Here is a 6098-nt window from a genome sequence, read left to right on the forward strand (position 1 = left end):
TAACGTGTGGCGTTGTGTCTTTGACATGTGTGGTAAGCATTTCTAGTGTGTTTGTTGGTGTTGTACTTTCTGGTGTCTTTTCTGTCGATGTCATTGTTGTAGCTTCTGTGCTAGACGTATCAATGGGTGGGAGTTCAGTGACAGTGGTATGTTCTGTTGTTGAAGAAGCAATAGTTGTTTGAGTTGTTGGTGTCATTGTGGTATGAGAAATGGTAGTGGGCATAGATGTTTCTACTTCTTGGGCTAGAGTTGACTGAGTTGGTAGTTTTGTTGTTGTGGGGAGAGGTTCTGCAGTGTCAGTTTTTAGAATATCCTCAGGTTGTGTTGTTCTTTCACTTGTAGGTGGTATAGCGTGAGTCGTTGTAGGAATTTGGGAAGTTGACTCCTCAGTTTCTGTGTGTATTTGTGTTGGTGTAACGTGTGTCGTTGTGTCTTTGACATGTGTGGTAAGCATTTCTAGTGTGTTTGTTGCTGTTGTACTTTCTGGTGTCTTTTCAGTCGATGTCGTAGTTGTAGCTTCTGTGCTAGACGTATCAGTGGGTGGGAGTTCAGTGACAGTCGTATGTTCTGTTGTTGAAGAAGCAATAGTTGTTTGAGTTGTTGGTGTCATTGTGGTATGAGGAATGGTTGTGGGCATAGATGTTTCTACTTCTTCGGCGAGAGTTGACTGAGTCGGTAGTTTTGTAGTTATGGTGAGAGGTTCTGCAGTGTCAGTTTTTAGAATATCTTCAGGTTGTGTTGTTCTGTCACTTGTAGGTGGTATAGCGTGAGTCGTAGGAAGTTGGGAAGTTGACTCGTCAGTTTCTGTGTGTATTTGTGTTGTTGGTGTAACGTGTGGCGTTGTGTCTTTGACACGTGTGGTAAGCATTTCTAGTGTGCTTGTTGGTGTTGTAGTTTCTGGTGTCTTTTCAGTAGATGTCATAGTTGTAGCTTCTGTGCTAGACGTATCAATGGGTGGGAGTTCAGTGACAGTCGTATGTTCTGTTGTTGAAGAAGCAATAGTTGTTTGAGTTGTTGGTGTCATTGTGGTATGAGAAATGGTAGTGGGCATAGATGTTTCTACTTCTTGGGCTAGAGTTGACTGAGTCGGTAGTTTTGTAGTTATGGTGAGAGGTTCTGCAGTGTCAGTTTTTAGAATATCCTCAGGTTGTGTTGTTCTTTCACTTGTAGGTGGTATAGCGTGAGTCGTTGTAGGAATTTGGGAAGTTGACTCCTCAGTTTCTGTGTGTATTTGTGTTGGTGTAACGTGTGTCGTTGTGTCTTTGACATGTGTGGTAAGCATTTCTAGTGTGCTTGTTGGTGTTGTAGTTTCTGGTGTCTTTTCAGTAGATGTCATAGTTGTAGCTTCTGTGCTAGACGTATCAATCGGTGGGAGTTCAGTGACAGTCGTATGTTCTGTTGTTGAAGAAGCAATAGTTGTTTGAGTTGTTGGTGTCATTGCGGTATGAGAAATGGTAGTGGGCATAGATGTTTCTACTTCTTCGGCTAGAGCTGACTGAGTTGGTAGTTTTGTAGTTATGGTGAGAGGTTCTGCAGTGTCAGTTTTTAGAATATCTTCAGGTTGTGTTGTTCTGTCACTTGTAGGTGGTATTGCGTGAGTCGTAGGAAGTTGGGAAGTTGACTCGTCAGTTTCTGTGTGTATTTGTGTTGTTGGTGTAACGTGTGGCGTTGTGTCTTTGACATGTGTGGTAAGCATTTCTAGTGTGCTTGTTGGTGTTGTACTTTCTGGTGTCTTTTCTGTCGATGTCATTGTTGTAGCTTCTGTGCTAGACGTATCAATGGGTGGGAGTTCAGTGACAGTGGTATGTTCTGTTGTTGAAGAAGCAATAGTTGATTGAGTTGTTGGTGTCATTGTGGTATGAGAAATGGTAGTGGGCATAGATGTTTCTACTTCTTGGGCTAGAGTTGACTGAGTTGGTAGTTTTGTTGTTGTGGGGAGAGGTTCTGCAGTGTCAGTTTCTAGAATATCCTCAGGTTGTGTTGTTCTTTCACTTGTAGGTGGTATAGCGTGAGTCGTTGTAGGAATTTGGGAAGTTGACTCCTCAGTTTCTGTGTGTATTTGTGTTGGTGTAACGTGTGTCGTTGTGTCTTTGACATGTGTGGTAAGCATTTCTAGTGTGTTTGTTGGTGTTGTACTTTCTGGTGTCTTTTCAGTCGATGTCGTAGTTGTAGCTTCTGTGCTAGACGTATCAATGGGTGGGAGTTCAGTGACAGTCGTATGTTCTGTTGTTGAAGAAGCAATAGTTGTTTGAGTTGTTGGTGTCATTGTGGTATGAGGAATGGTAGTGGGCATAGATGTTTCTACTTCTTCGGCGAGAGTTGACTGAGTCGGTAGTTTTGTAGTTATGGTGAGAGGTTCTGCAGTGTCAGTTTTTAGAATATCTTCAGGTTGTGTTGTTCTGTCACTTGTAGGTGGTATAGCGTGAGTCGTAGGAAGTTGGGAAGTTGACTCGTCAGTTTCTGTGTGTATTTGTGTTGTTGGTGTAACGTGTGGCGTTGTGTCTTTGACACGTGTGGTAAGCATTTCTAGTGTGCTTGTTGGTGTTGTAGTTTCTGGTGTCTTTTCAGTAGATGTCATAGTTGTAGCTTCTGTGCTAGACGTATCAATGGGTGGTAGATCAGTGACAGTGGTATGTTCTGTTGTTGAAGAAGCAATAGTTGTTTGAGTTGTTGGTGTCATTGGGGTATGAGAAATGGTAGTGGGCATAGATGTTTCTACTTCTTCGGCTAGAGTTGACTGAGTGGGTAGTTTTGTAGTTATGGTGAGAGGTTCTGCAGCGTCAGTTTTTAGAATATCTTTAGGTTGTGTTGTTCTTTCACTTGTAGGTGGTATAGCGTGAGTCGTTGTAGGAAGTTGGGAAGTTGACTCGTCAGTTTCTGTGTGTATTTGTGTTGTTGGTGTAACGTGTGGCGTTGTGTCTTTGACATGTGTGGTAAGCATTTCTAGTGTGCTTGTTGGTGTTGTACTTTCTGGTGTCTTTTCTGTCGATGTCATTGTTGTAGCTTCTGTGCTAGACGTATCAACGGGTGGGAGTTCAGTGACAGTCGTATGTTCTGTTGTTGAAGAAGCAATAGTTTTTTGAGTTGTTGGTGTCATTGTGGTATGAGAAATGGTAGTGGGCATAGATGTTTCTACTTCTTCGGCTAGAGTTGACTGATCTGGTAGTTTTGTTGTTGTGGTGAGAGGTTCTGCAGTGTCAGTTTTTAGAATATCCTCAGGTTGTGTTGTTCTTTCACTTGTAGTTGGTATAGCGTGAGTCGTTGTAGGAATTTGGGAAGTTGACTGCTCAGTTTCTGTGTGTATTTGTGTTGTTGGTGTAATGTGTGTCGTTGTGTCTTTGACATGTGTGGTAAGCATTTCTAGTGTGTTTGTTGGTGTTGTACTTTCTGGTGTCTTTTCAGTCGATGTCATAGTTGTAGCTTCTGTACTAGACGTATCAATGGGTGGGAGTTCGGTGACAGTCGTATGTTCTGTTGTTGAAGAAGCAATAGTTGTTTGAGTTGTTGGTGTCATTGTGGTATGAGAAATGGTAGTGGGCATAGATGTTTCTACTTCTTGGGCTAGAGTTGACTGAGTCGGTAGTTTTGTAGTTATGGTGAGAGGTTCTGCAGTGTCAGTTTTTAGAATATCCTCAGGTTGTGTTGTTCTTTCACTTGTAGGTGGTATAGCGTGAGTCGTTGTAGGAATTTGGGAAGTTGACTCCTCAGTTTCTGTGTGTATTTGTGTTGGTGTAACGTGTGTCGTTGTGTCTTTGACATGTGTGGTAAGCATTTCTAGTGTGCTTGTTGGTGTTGTAGTTTCTGGTGTCTTTTCAGTAGATGTCATAGTTGTAGCTTCTGTGCTAGACGTATCAATCGGTGGGAGTTCAGTGACAGTCGTATGTTCTGTTGTTGAAGAAGCAATAGTTGTTTGAGTTGTTGGTGTCATTGCGGTATGAGAAATGGTAGTGGGCATAGATGTTTCTACTTCTTCGGCTAGAGTTGACTGAGTTGGTAGTTTTGTAGTTATGGTGAGAGGTTCTGCAGTGTCAGTTTTTAGAATATCTTCAGGTTGTGTTGTTCTGTCACTTGTAGGTGGTATTGCGTGAGTCGTAGGAAGTTGGGAAGTTGACTCGTCAGTTTCTGTGTGTATTTGTGTTGTTGGTGTAACGTGTGGCGTTGTGTCTTTGACATGTGTGGTAAGCATTTCTAGTGTGTTTGTTGGTGTTGTACTTTCTGGTGTCTTTTCTGTCGATGTCATTTTTGTAGCTTCTGTGCTAGACGTATCAATGGGTGGGAGTTCAGTGACAGTCGTATGTTCTGTTGTTGAAGAAGCAATAGTTGTTTGAGTTGTTGGTGTCATTGTGGTATGAGGAATGGTTGTGGGCATAGATGTTTCTACTTCTTCGGCGAGAGTTGACTGAGTCGGTAGTTTTGTAGTTATGGTGAGAGGTTCTGCAGTGTCAGTTTTTAGAATATCTTCAGGTTGTGTTGTTCTGTCACTTGTAGGTGGTATAGCGTGAGTCGTAGGAAGTTGGGAAGTTGACTCGTCAGTTTCTGTGTGTATTTGTGTTGTTGGTGTAACGTGTGGCGTTGTGTCTTTGACACGTGTGGTAAGCATTTCTAGTGTGCTTGTTGGTGTTGTAGTTTCTGGTGTCTTTTCAGTAGATGTCATAGTTGTAGCTTCTGTGCTAGACGTATCAATGGGTGGGAGTTCAGTGACAGTCGTATGTTCTGTTGTTGAAGAAGCAATAGTTGTTTGAGTTGTTGGTGTCATTGTGGTATGAGAAATGGTAGTGGGCATAGATGTTTCTACTTCTTCGCCTAGAGTTGACTGAGCTGGTAGTTTTGTTGTTGTGGTGAGAGGTTCTGCAGTGTCAGTTTTTAGAATATCCTCAGGTTGTGTTGTTCTTTCACTTTTAGTTGGTATAGCGTGAGTCGTTGTAGGAATTTGGGAAGTTGACTGCTCAGTTTCTGTGTGTATTTGTGTTGTTGGTGTAATGTGTGTCGTTGTGTCTTTGACATGTGTGGTAAGCATTTCTAGTGTGCTTGTTGGTGTTGTACTTTCTGGTGTCTTTTCAGTCGATGTCATAGTTGTAGCTTCTGTACTAGACGTATCAATGGGTGGGAGTTCGGTGACAGTCGTATGTTCTGTTGTTGAAGAAGCAATAGTTGTTTGAGTTGTTGGTGTCATTGTGGTATGAGAAATGGTAGTGGGCATAGATGTTTCTACTTCTTGGGCTAGAGTTGACTGAGTCGGTAGTTTTGTAGTTATGGTGAGAGGTTCTGCAGTGTCAGTTTTTAGAATATCCTCAGGTTGTGTTGTTCTTTCACTTGTAGGTGGTATAGCGTGAGTCGTTGTAGGAATTTGGGAAGTTGACTGCTCAGTTTCTGTGTGTATTTGTGTTGTTGGTGTAATGTGTGTCGTTGTGTCTTTGACATGTGTGGTAAGCATTTCTAGTGTGTTTGTTGGTGTTGTACTTTCTGGTGTCTTTTCAGTCGATGTCATAGTTGTAGCTTCTGTACTAGACGTATCAATGGGTGGGAGTTCGGTGACAGTCGTATGTTCTGTTGTTGAAGAAGCAATAGTTGTTTGAGTTGTTGGTGTCATTGTGGTATGAGAAATGGTAGTGGGCATAGATGTTTCTACTTCTTGGGCTAGAGTTGACTGAGTCGGTAGTTTTGTAGTTATGGTGAGAGGTTCTGCAGTGTCAGTTTTTAGAATATCCTCAGGTTGTGTTGTTCTTTCACTTGTAGGTGGTATAGCGTGAGTCGTTGTAGGAATTTGGGAAGTTGACTCCTCAGTTTCTGTGTGTATTTGTGTTGGTGTAACGTGTGTCGTTGTGTCTTTGACATGTGTGGTAAGCATTTCTAGTGTGCTTGTTGGTGTTGTAGTTTCTGGTGTCTTTTCAGTAGATGTCATAGTTGTAGCTTCTGTGCTAGACGTATCAATCGGTGGGAGTTCAGTGACAGTCGTATGTTCTGTTGTTGAAGAAGCAATAGTTGTTTGAGTTGTTGGTGTCATTGCGGTATGAGAAATGGTAGTGGGCATAGATGTTTCTACTTCTTCGGCTAGAGTTGACTGAGTTGGTAGTTTTGTAGTTATGGTGAGAGGTTCT

General features: G+C 42.2%; 1 protein-coding gene across 1 annotated transcript in view; it reads right to left on the reverse strand.

Annotated features, from left to right (window-relative positions):
* Positions 1–6098, reverse strand: part of LOC149132271 (uncharacterized) — a 249127-nt gene that overhangs the window by 143611 nt on the left and 99418 nt on the right. The gene's annotated exons all lie outside the window — the stretch shown is intronic.

The sequence above is a fragment of the Octopus bimaculoides genome, chromosome 16 (assembly GCF_046866305.1).
Source record: "Octopus bimaculoides isolate indiv1 chromosome 16, ASM4686630v1, whole genome shotgun sequence".
Classification (NCBI taxonomy): domain Eukaryota; kingdom Metazoa; phylum Mollusca; class Cephalopoda; order Octopoda; family Octopodidae; genus Octopus; species Octopus bimaculoides.